At 45.5% G+C, this 12,254-nt stretch overlaps 1 protein-coding gene across 1 annotated transcript in view; it reads left to right on the forward strand.

The window, feature by feature from the left end:
• The window catches only part of CFAP77 (cilia and flagella associated protein 77), a 61,662-nt gene that overhangs the window by 37,321 nt on the left and 12,087 nt on the right, over positions 1-12,254 (forward strand). The gene's annotated exons all lie outside the window — the stretch shown is intronic.

A 12,254-nucleotide genomic window follows, 5' to 3' on the forward strand; every position in this document is an offset into this window, starting at 1 on the left:
CACATCCCGGCTACCCACAGCGCTGTTTTTTGTTTGTTTGGGGTTTTTTTTTTTTTTTTGCAAGTAGTTGTGCAACAAAGTCTGCAAGGGACAACATCGGCATCTTGCTCTGATTTGTCCCTTTCACTGCCTGCCTGGCACTGGAGCGTGAGGGAGGCCAGAGGACATGGGAGTCAGGAGGAGCGAACAAGTGCTAAAAGCTTCAGAAAGGGGCTCCAGAGCAGCCCTTCTGCTGCAGCGTAGAGGGCTTTCATGCTCTATACAGGTCTGGACTAGACATTAGGTTTCATTTTAAGAGCTGGATAATAATCACTACCAGAAAAATAACAGCTACAAATTCTGGAGAAAGGACATGATGAACGACACGGTGTATTTTACATGATAGTAAATGGGCTTTGCATATGCAAATTGAATGGATTTTAAAATGGTATTTAATGACAATTTTCGTAGCAGACATTAACATTAATTGCATCAAAATGAAAATGCAGCATTAGCTTGCTGTTAGCTGCAAATGCCCCAGCTATAAAGCTTTATCTTTATCAGTATCAGCCCTCACTGATGTGACAGGGCTGCTCTGCAAATTGCAGGCAAAAGGGCTTTTATGTTGCAAAAGTATCCCCCAATGTAGACCAAAATCAACATCAATTTTGCTTTATTTCTTCATAAACGGAGGTTAAATGGCTGCCTGTAGGAAGTCTAGGCACGTTTCAAAAGTTTTGAGGAAAATCTGCAGACCCCACGGCAGCCGTAGTAGTGAGAAAGGGCTTTTAATTTAAAGTTATTATTGTACAACTTGTCTGCTCTTTAATAGCTACCTTTTATGCAGACTGATTGTATTTATCCCTTTACTTTAAAGGCACGTTATAGACAAAATCAAATTAGTAGGGTTACTGAGAAGTTGTTACAGCCATTTGGGTAAAAGCAGGGAATTTAACTCACTTTTCACAACTGAAAAGTTAAAGATACCAGCATAGGTAAGTGCTCCTCAGATCTATTCTGTCTCCAGTTTCAGCTGACTAGTTGCAGAAAGGCCATTGGCACTGGGTTGAAATCTGACCAGTGGTCAGCTCTGTGCTAGGACTTAGTGTGAAAATCCCATTTTACCAGCTTTCTAGCTTCATGGATAGGCACAACCATAGCTGCCATCCATTTGAATCTGTAGCATCTGCTAAGGTTGTCAGAAACCCTCAGAGACAAGATATACAAACAGATCCAATATTCCCATAGGCTAATCCAGGCGTAGAAGGATCTCTGAACCTTGCAGTCACCATGTAATTAACAGGGCAGGACCCTGTTTTTTGGGGCAGTGTGGCAGGCTGTTAAACTATCCTACTGAAAATGGCTTAGCTGTCAATGGATTTAAGTTGTTTCTGCTTACAGATCTTAACCCCTGCACAACTCTTGTTAGTGCTGCTAGGTGGGAAGGTGCTGTCAATTCAGATACAAGCTGGGCTGGGGGCAGAAGAAGCGAGAATGGCAGCATATGGTCCCTTTCCATGATTTCAGGCACTCGCTTGCTTTTACAAATGTCCAACTTTGATAAACAGTAAAGATAGAGTGCACAGAGGTGCAGTGAAGCTTTTTTCACTGGCAAAAGATCCTGCACAGTGTTGCCTTGCCCAAGGCACAATGCAGAACGTGCAGCCCAGGAAGCCAAGGAGCAGAGGTGCTTTTCCACTGTGCCAGTGTCATCCAGTGGACATGGCTGGACGTAAGGACAGCAGTACTACCTGGTCACGTCCCAGAACATTTCCAGCCCATGCTGAGCTCTAAGAGCCTCTCCCTGTGCCAAGCACCAATGCAAAGCCTTCCAGTCTGCACACAGGACCCTACTGCACCTCCTTTACAGCACCAGAACTGCACCTAAGGTCAGTGCACAGCCTCCAAACTGGGCATTTCTTGCCCAGGACAGCAGTGCAGGCCATTATCAGGACCAAACAAAACAGCAGTTGTCACAGGAACATATTTGAAGCCTTACAGCCATTAAGGGCTAACACACAGAGTATTAGAAGTGCGGCAACATTTCTCCAGCCCCTTCTCAGGCTCTGGGCTACACCACTAAAGGTTCATCTGTCTCCTAAAGCCACCAAGGTCAGGACTTCTCCCCAGACTCCCAAGTGCAAGCTACACTCTGATCATCCCAAAGAGAAGCAAACAGAGATAATGCTGGGGTTGCTATTAGTGCCTTATTAATCATGCCCTGGCCCTGCTGCTCCCTCTAGCACAGCCGATCGCTTACGCCTCTGCTTTCCATTCGTGGTGGCTGCAGGCTGCATGGAGAATTTTGCAAAGCCATGTCACAGACACCAGAGCAAACCTGAAGTTTTGGGGCCTGTTTCCTTTCACAGGATATTTACCTTCAAAGGTCACCCATGCCCCTCTGTTAATTCCCCCTGGGCATCTTTCAGGGGAGAGAAGCAGCTCTGCTTTTTTGCTGATTCCCCCCCATTTTCGCCCTCCCTCTTCCTTGAGAAATGTTTGCTACGAATCATGTGGCCAGCTTTGTTGCTAGAGTCATAAAAAGGACATTTTTCATCTCTCCTTTTTCCTGCTCTCGCTCCCTCTCTCTCTCAGTATCAGACAGAGATTTATTCCCTTCCTGATGCCTGTGGCACTCGGAGCTGGGAGGGGTCAGGGGAGGCACTGATGGGACGATAATAGATAATACAGTGCCTCCCCAGGGTCTTGTCCAGCTCCACAGCCTATCCATCAGCAGGCAGCACTCGTGCCAAGGTCAGTGGTAACGAGGATGCGGTGGGGTCCCAGCAACCCCCATGGGGCATCCTCCAGTCAGGCTTCTCCAATTCATGCTCCGGCTTCTGATCTCTGCAAGAGCTGCCTTGTGCAAGCCACAATTCACAAAAGAGCACATCAGCGGAGCATGAGCGCTGGGGGAACGACCACATTGCAGTGCATGCGTGTTCAGCTTTGCCCATCCCAGCCTTCAGCCCCGCCGTGAGCAGCTCTGCAGACTTTCTTTCAAGGAAAATGCCAGTCATTAACAACACCTCCAGGAGCTAAACCCCTACTATCCTGGTACACGCTTTGTGCACAACACATAGCATGCTGTAAGATGTTTGCAGATTAAGATTACTGTTCTCCTGGATCCCAGTGCCTGTGTCTTCCCTGGTCCTTTCACTTTAAATAACCTCACACACAGTGCTACTAGCAGGTGCATTCAACCTCATCCTCTTCTGCGTAATGACCTTGTATTACAAAAGGGAGGATTCAATGCACTGAGTGGGCAGATTTTTTTTGGTACTCAAAATCTAAAGAGGCAGAGATTCTGTGAAGACCTCCAGGATCTTCACTGGAATCAGTAGAGCTTGGTATTCAGGTGCATTTCAAAGTCTCAATAGATGACCAGGTCCTTAATTAGACTTCTAATCACCTTTTCTAATTGAAGTTTACTCTGTGCTGAAAATAGTAGGCACTAAATGGTAACTTTGGGAACTTAAATATAGAGGTGCTGTCTACAGCTATATTTTAGATTATATTGATTTGCACAATGTCTCACAAGGAGTCTGAAGCCAAAAAAAAAAAAAAACAACAAAAAAGATGACCACCTACCAGGGTACAACCAGCACCCCAAGCACAAGTCTTTTTCTCAAGGAGCTAATGACAGATACTAGTGTAGAGCACATCCTTAGGAAGGACATAGTGTCCTCGCAGTGGCATTTCCAAGACTGCTTTTAGAGAAAAGCTCTTATTTGCCTCTCATTTACTAATGCAAGTTTTCTAATTCCTCCTCCTATATGCTACAACACGTTCATGGAAACTAAAAGCTGCACAGACCAGCCATTTGTTTCCACCCAACACTTTACCTCCTCCAAACCCTGCATGGCCATAACCCTGCCTCGGACATGTTGCCATCCTCTTGGCAGTTGGCCTGTAGGTTGGGCTGACCTTGGGCGTGCTGGCAGGCTTTCCATGGCACTCTGTCATCCATGCAGCTCCTGCCGGGTCCCCCTACTGTCTGCCTTCACTTCAGCCATCCCTTTTCTGAATTTCACATCCTACTTTCCTTCTAACTTCGTCTCCTCCTACCATTCCACCTCCCATTCGCTCAAACCAATCTTAATGTTTTGGCAGCTACTTCTTTGCATCACCAGAGCAAACTCACCCCTCTGAGCATTTGGGCACTACCCTCTCCTTACTTCAAACTAATACAACCGACCAAAGGGATCAGTTATCCAGTACCTCCCTCTTGTCTTCATATCATCTCTAATTGTCCTGAAACTGTTGACAATTGTCTCAGCGGTCTTTACTGCTTCAGCTGTTATATTAGCTATTCCTGCAGCTCCCAGCTTTACTGAGTCACTGCTCTCTCCTTATCTTTCACCTTCCCTGTTTGTGAAGGGAGAGCTCAACGCTCACACTCCTGCCTTGCAAGTGGCTTTTCCATCCAAAGCATCTGTGACATCTGCAAATAGCCAGAACAAAGTTTAGAAGGCTATCTAAATACTCCTTTGACATTTCCAGCCTCTCTCTGGCACAGATAAGAGTGCCCTAGCAGGTTTATTTATGAGACACTTATAGAACATTTCAGATCATTAGTATATGTCCCTAGGGAAGAAAAAAGTTAACTATAAAATGACTGCAAAGATAAGTCAAAGAAATAATACTGAACAGCAGAGGGTGTTCCTGGGAAGACTCTGTCAGGAAAAGCTGGATGGGCAAGAAAGATGAATATTACAGCAAGGCTACATATGAAACACAATCACTGGGAAGCAGAACAAAAAAAAAAAAAAAAAAAAAAAAAAGAAAGAGAGAGAGAGAGAGAGAGAGAAGGTAAAGCCATAAAATCCAAAAGGGTTGAGCAAACAGAAGTTTGGGAAAGAAAAATGTCTGAGCACTGACAAACCAAGCTGTGAAGATATAACAAAGTGACAAAGTGGCAGGAATCACTGTGTGCTGTACTGCACACGGTCCAGGCTTGGTGCACGGTCGCTTCCCTGGGCACATGTCAGCACCGAGCAGCTCTCAGCACCGCTCCCCAGATCGCACCGCCTGCCCCGGGAGGCTGCAGCTTCCACACAGGCCAAGCACCGCCTTAAAACTTGTAGACCCCTTCACGTAATTTTGAGCATACTTACTGCAGTTGTAGCAGTTTCTTTCCAACTACTTCACATTCTGAGATTAATAGGAAATAAACTGCCATGTCATGGTTTGGCAGAAGGTTCAAATCCCACACATCAGCCTCAAGGACAGCCCCAGAGCTGGGAATAGGAATGAGCTGAGGTGTAAAGATTTAGATTCGTTATTACCAGATGCATAATGCTGAACAGGAAAAAAGGAGAGTTTACTCCCCCCACAAACACACTATAGCTGTTTCCCATAGGCTTTATCTGTTGAGTAAAGCTGGCTTAAAACCACTACCAAAGCTTTTACGATCTCGAATCACTTCTTGCCAGCGGTGATTTTTTTTCCCTGCAAACATCTGCTTTTTCATTCTCTACAATAAAAACCTGGGTCGAAGGAGAACAGCCACAGAATCCTTTTTGTGAAAGCAAAACTTTTCAGCCCTCATTGACATCGTTTCCTTTCAAGCAAGGTAATATTCCCACCCATCCAGAGAGAAAAAAGCATGAACTTGAGGTCAAGGAAAAGAGCAGCCTGCCCTTTGATTTGTTTTGCTGCGTTTTCTCTTTTCTATGCAACGAGCAGAGCAGCACTCTCCCGTTGAGACTTTTTGCATTTGCTGGCACTGGAGCTGCTCAGTCTCAGCCCTGTAGTGAAGTCTCCAGCCTAGGATGGCTCTGTCCCATATTCACATCCCTCCTGAGTTTCTTAGAGGGGAATGGAGGGGATTTCCAATCAGTAAAGAGGAGAAATGTGTTGAAGACAAGCCTAAATAATATGCAACTAAGTCAGCCAAAGGGTATCTCAACCTCCCCCCCCCCCCAAAAAAAAAATGCTAATGCACAAATTCCAACTTGTGAGGCCAGTTATTTAATGGATAAGAGCTGGCCAAATAGCTTCACTACAAGTTACACGTTTCCATGTGTGCTTTTAGGACTCTTACAAGCATACATCACACTCTTAGCTTGGGAGGGAATAGTAAAGCAAACTGGTGCTCTTGTAACCATGTGTACTCCTAAGTACAGCTATGAGCATCTGATAAATCTTTTAAAGTATGTCTTTACAATGGATTTTATTCTTTTTACTGTTCCATACATACGAGCCCTCTGAGCAAAATAACAGATCCTGTGACACTTAGAAGAAGCCACTGTCTCATTGGCTGCCCACAGTGAAGTAATTTATATTGTTATTTCCTCATCCAAATTACAAAGGTTGTATAGGAGCTTCAGAAATTCACAGTAATCAGGGCTTCAATGGCACAGACCCTGCAGTTGCCACGAGGGTGAAACACCCACTATTTCAACTGGGAGTTTTGCCAGCACAAAGACCGCAAAAAAATTGGTCCCTGAGTGTTTGCTACCAATTTTTCCTCTTGTTATTTTTTTCAGCGGTTAATGGAAAGTGAGGACAAGTGGAGATCATTTAAAAATGATCTTTCAGGCCTCTCCATGGGTTTATTGCCATGGCCTATTTAGAGTACCATAAAGCTGTAAGGGGCCTATAACTTTACTGTATAGCCCACAAGCTTCTTGGGAAAATGACAAGCCTTTGCATTCATGGCCTGCTCCCTTCTCCTCCTCTCCCTCTGCGTGTAACGCACATGCATGCACGTGTGCAGGGACTACTGGAGCCACTAATTGAATTCACTCTGGTGAAAGCGTTAACAAATTGTAAGTGACCTTTTATACAAATTCCAAAGTCAAGAATTCACCGCTAACTATACATCCCTCCTCTGCCCTTCACTCCCATGCAAAACCCACAAACAATTAAAAGAAATAAGGAAGAGCCCAGCAGCCCTCTTTCCTAATTAGCTGCAGGAGGCGATGTTTGCGAGGGCAGCTAAGTGCTTCAATTACCTCGGCCCTCCTCACCACCTTTGGGAGAGCAGACAGGTCCACGAGCCAAGAGGGAACAATTAAGGCCAAGCAGAGCCAGGCGGTTTGCAGGGGGATGCTGGGGCTGCGCCGGCTCTCGGGCACGCGACAGCCAGAGCTGTAATCATGCCCTGGATTCCTGCTGGGCTACACACCGACAAATTAACGGTAGATAGATTGCTCCAGCCCATCCGTAACAAGGGAGGAAGGGAGACAATACAGTGAGGTACAAGGGAACTGTAATCAGAGTTTTCCTGCGCTGTAAACCCCCTTTCAGAGCAGAGGGGCCTGAGTGCTAATGCCTTGCTGCTGGGTGTGCTGGCAGTACCCCGAGGCCCTGAGCAGAATCGCAGCCCCCCAGCACACACACACACATCCTCAGCAGAGCATCCTCCCTGTGCATGCACCACTGTGGGCCTCCTGTACAGATATTATCCCATGAAGGCAGAGGGGACAAAACGTAGGCATTTGGAAAAGGTTCCAAGTGTTTTGCTCTCCTCAACAACAGTTTGCTCTCCACACTGTGAAGTTTCTGGGTTTATGAGCACATGAAAGACCATGCCAGACCTAGGTGGTTTAGATTAAAGCCAGTTCGATAGTCATTAGCTCCACCTCAGGGCCAGAGTGTCTGAAATGTGGGTTGCAGCCTGGTGACAACATCTGTAAGCCAGGGTTTAAATGCACCTTTTTTGCTGGGACTAGAACCAGTTGCTTCAAATGAAACAATCATCATTAGGCAGAGGAAGATCACCTGACATGGGCAGTTCTACCATAGGACAAATCCATCCCATCATAAAGCAAACCCACGAGAACACGATGACAGGGGTCTTCAGCCCATGGAGGCAACCTTCCCAGGCAACCCTAGGAGGACTCTGGCTACTCAGCAGACCATTTTAGGTTGAGCAAAGCTAGCATGTACTAAGACCGCAAAACCCTCCAAAACCTCATTAACCATTGGGGGAAAGGATTAAAGTTTCAGGATAGCTGGCGATATTGTGATACTGTTTGATATCAGGACTGTTAAAAAAAAAAAAATGACAATCCATGTATCGCATAAGCACCCAGGCAGAGCTGATCCTGCTGGCACTAAACTGCTGTTGAAATTAGAGGGCTCCTAGGAGCAGTGTTTCTGAAGCAGCCCAAACAGCTGCACAGCCACCAGGGAGCCTGCAGTCTGTGCAAATCTCCACTCGCCCACTCCGCTCCCCGCCGAAGCTTGTCCTGGCTATCAACAGGATACAACACTGCAGGAGCCACGATACACAGCGAGGAGCTCTACCAGAAAAATCCAAAGGTGGACCTTTGTGCTAAAATATTCACAAGCCAATATGCTTTTGAATTACAAGAAAAACAGTAAGCGCAAGCCAAGGTTTTACCCTTTCACAACACAACTTAGCAATTAGATTGATTCTGTCTTTTAAGCCACTGTAAAAAACCCTTCCTGAGCAAAGTCCTTTATTTCCGCTTTTGCCAAGCACCTTTTTATTCACCTGATATGTAAACCTTTGAAAATAAGTTTGAGGGTAGACTGACAACCTTGAAACCTCAAGAGCAGCATGGCATTGACGGGTGCCGCTCTCACAGCTGAGTATTACAGATAGATTTTAATTTCATTTTAACAAAATAGCTGTCTCCAGTGGAAGAAGCATCAAGAGCTAAATGAGGACCCGTCTTGAGCTGAATCTCGTTGAGCAGACCTCGGCACTGTCATTGATTTTCTGGGAAGAAAAAAAACGCCTCTGGCTACTAAACCAAATTAGTAGTCACTGATGACCAATTATTTTGCCCCACTGTGAACGGAGAGGCGTACTAAAATTCCAGTTTGTCAGACCCAAGGCTCTCTTCTCAAACACCTTTCAACAAGCGTGTAGCAGGAGTCCCTCAGATGGTTCTGACGCCTTCCTGTTTTTGGCAAGTTCTCCCTCTCCAAAGTTTTAATGAGCTGCTGCTATGAGGATGGCCTGCCAGAAAGGGAGCCTTTACAAGTGCTATAGCACACTATTTGGCATGCCACACAAATCACAGCTGTCAGAATTTATACACACATACACAAAAAAGTGTCAGCCTAATGTTTGCAAATTATAATTACCATTTCCCTTGCATGTCCCTGGTGCCTTCATTTTAGGCAAATCCCAGCTCGGAGGTATCAGCTGCAAAGCACTGAAGGCTCACATTGAATAGAATAGATTTAACTAGTTTGTAGCTCATTTAAGGCCTACATTGTTTTATTTTAATATTGTTAATACTTTATTATACTTTTTAACATTGTTTTTACAGTAAAATAAACCATTAGAAGGCTGCAGCTTCTTTTCCAAGAGGCTTCTGGCAGAATAGTGCACCACATTTTATAACCAAGCTAGCAGGTGCTTGTCATTTCAGTTGAATGTAGGTCTAAATCTTGACTCTTGAAAGTAATTTATAGAGAGAGCGTATTAAAGAGAGAGGAACTGTTTCAGGGATAATAGTTTTGAAAATGTGCATAGATAAGCTTTAAAATATTTAGGCAGTGTCAGCATTAGAAGTGGCTCCAACTATTTGACTATAAAAGGAAGCAGCTGATTATTTTTTCCACAATTATAAATAATTTGTTACATCCTATCAGAACTTCTTCCCTTTTCCTTTCTGTGGCAGGGTGCTTGTGCCAAAACAAGGAGATCTGAGTTATTCTGAACAAGGTGGGTTTTAATCCACATTAAGTGTTTTCAGCAGATGCTTTCCCCCCTCCCCACAGCACCCACAAATAGGAGCAGCAGCAAAATCCTCCCAGTTCAGAGCAGTGACAAAACAAAGCAGAGCACACAAGCAGTTCACACCCATCCTTAAGTAACACTAATGTGAGAGAAGAGTTACCCACAGGTCAGCTGCAAAAGAGAATTAATGTCATAGTGCTAAATCGCACTGATATCAGGGCCAAAATTTCCATCCACTCCAATGGGATCAGCATTTAACCCACAAAGAGAAACCTTCCCACTGAAATTTCTTTGACTAAAGTTACTGGAGCAGACTTACCAGGTATAGAGAAAGTGGGGAAGAGAAGAGGGGATATTTTGCTCAAAGGAGCCAGGAAAAGCCAGATGAAGCATCATTTTCTACAGCCCCAGCAGAACATAAGTGTGTAACTAAGCACACAGGTTATTCCTACTAATTTCAAAGAGGTGGCTCATGCATGTATTATCCCAGGCATGATTCTATACTTTGCTGGATCAGGACTTAAATGTGATTAATCACACGGCAGGGAAGAATCTCTGAAGAGCATCAACTCAAATGTGTCCTTTCAAGCATTTACTTACAAGCCAGCTGTGGACTAATCAGTCACCAACTGGCTGGTCCATCAGAGATGGTAAAAGTCACCTCCACAGAGACGTAGACACATTCAGCTACTGCAAAAAATCAATAATCAAACACTCCCCACAAAGCCTTAGTGTTGTCCTGCTTTCCTCCCTGCTATCTGGGCACACCCAGAAAGCTTCTGCCTTGGAGAGCAGAGCCCCCGCACTTAGCAAGCAAACATCTAGCATGGCCATTCCTACCCACAGTGATGCCAAAACTGGCTGGGGCATTTTCCACACTCCTCCACCAGTTTTACTGCTGTACTGGTGCATACTGGGCTAGCAACATGATACAAAGTAGAGCCAAGATCCTCCCAAAGTTATCCAAGGATGGGACTGGCTAAGGGAACAAGCCCAAACACATGGCTCACTATGTATTTATGCCAGGACTACCAAAACCTATCCTGCACAATGAGACAGGAAACCCATGGGCAATAAGATACTCAGCACTTGTCAGGACTACCCTATAGTTTTACCAGATATTCTATGCCTTATAAATAATTTGCCCAGCTCTGATCAGCTTGAAACACCAAACTGGAAAGGAAGGAGGAGGAAGAAGCAGCAAAGATAAGGGGTAAGTGGCAGTGTCCCCTTTGACACAGGGTATCTCCAGATGACAGTCTGGAGCACAGCTGATTTGTAAGCAAAGCCTTGAAAAGCCCTGCAGCATGTGATCTATGAAACAGGAGGTCTGCAGAAGGATGTCTCCTCTGATATGAATGCCCCCTTGGGATGTAGACTGCTGGATTGCACATCTAGTATCATTAGAAAACACGACCATAGATTAGGCTGTTTTGAAGCATGTGGTGTGCAATAATTAAGTAATAAAAGTCACAGCAGGGGTGAAGGAACAAGGAACAGAAGAGTTACTATTTGCATACGCACTGCTGGCACCCTCTGCCACTGTCAAAGATCCTTCAGACTGCTAAAAGCTGGTTGCTACCGATTTTGGACAGATTCCTGCTGAAAACCTGGAAGCAGCAGAAGCAGCCCTCTCTGTGGCCCAGCAAATGGACTCTTTCCACAGAAACCCACCTCCTGGAGAAGGCCCAGGAGAAGCCCCAGTAGTTAGCCCCACACACTGGTGTCTCACAGCTGGTCTGGACAGACAGGGAAAGCTGTGCCTTTCTGTTACAGGAGCTGAAGGCACTGCAGACTACAGGTGTGAGCAGAGCTGGGCCTGTTAGCTCCATGTTGCCACTGGTTGCTGCTGAGATGGGAAAAGTCCCTCCTCGGGAAGATGTGCAAGGACAAGAATTGATAAAAATTAAGCTGGAGGTCCTCCATCACCTTCAGGAGTTCAAGTGTTCACTGCTGGGGAAAAAAAATAGCACCACCACCACAATAACAAGTGATATACTGCCCTCATGGCAAGACTGTGGCTGCTCCATTGCTACCATTGCCACTTCTGCCTTCCATGGTGGCTGAGGAAGCTAAAGCATCCTCACTTTCTAGGTGTAAGGCACAAGAAGTCCAAGCTGCAGCTCTGCCACAAGCTGATCAGGCTAACACCAGCTCAGGGCAGCTAACTTAGATGCTGCCCAACAAGCAACTACTTTCTTATTTTGGCCATTTCTCTAGAACCACACTCATCAGCTGCTGCTCCCTGCTGCTGTCCCCTCCTGGCTGGGATGCTCCCAGGTGCCCTGTTTCAAGGGGCAAATCCACGTAGGCTCGGGCTTAGCAGTTCAACTGCACTATCTGCTTCAGACACCTGACCTCATTTGCACTGAGTTGGTTTCCATCTGCCCAGATTGCTTAAGACTGCACTTATCCCTCTTGCCCAATCCATCATTGCATCTGATTTAGCTTTTTGGAATAACATAGCAGTGAAATAGCAAAAACAGTGCTATTTTAGCAGAGCATACTTTACATCCACTAGTGTAAGGACCCAACAGGACTATTTACAACTGGTCAGAGCCAAAGTTGCTGCTCTGAGCTCCAGGATGGTGATGCAAAGGCCAAGCTC

The sequence above is a fragment of the Rhea pennata genome, chromosome 18 (assembly GCF_028389875.1).
Source record: "Rhea pennata isolate bPtePen1 chromosome 18, bPtePen1.pri, whole genome shotgun sequence".
Lineage (NCBI taxonomy): Eukaryota > Metazoa > Chordata > Aves > Rheiformes > Rheidae > Rhea > Rhea pennata.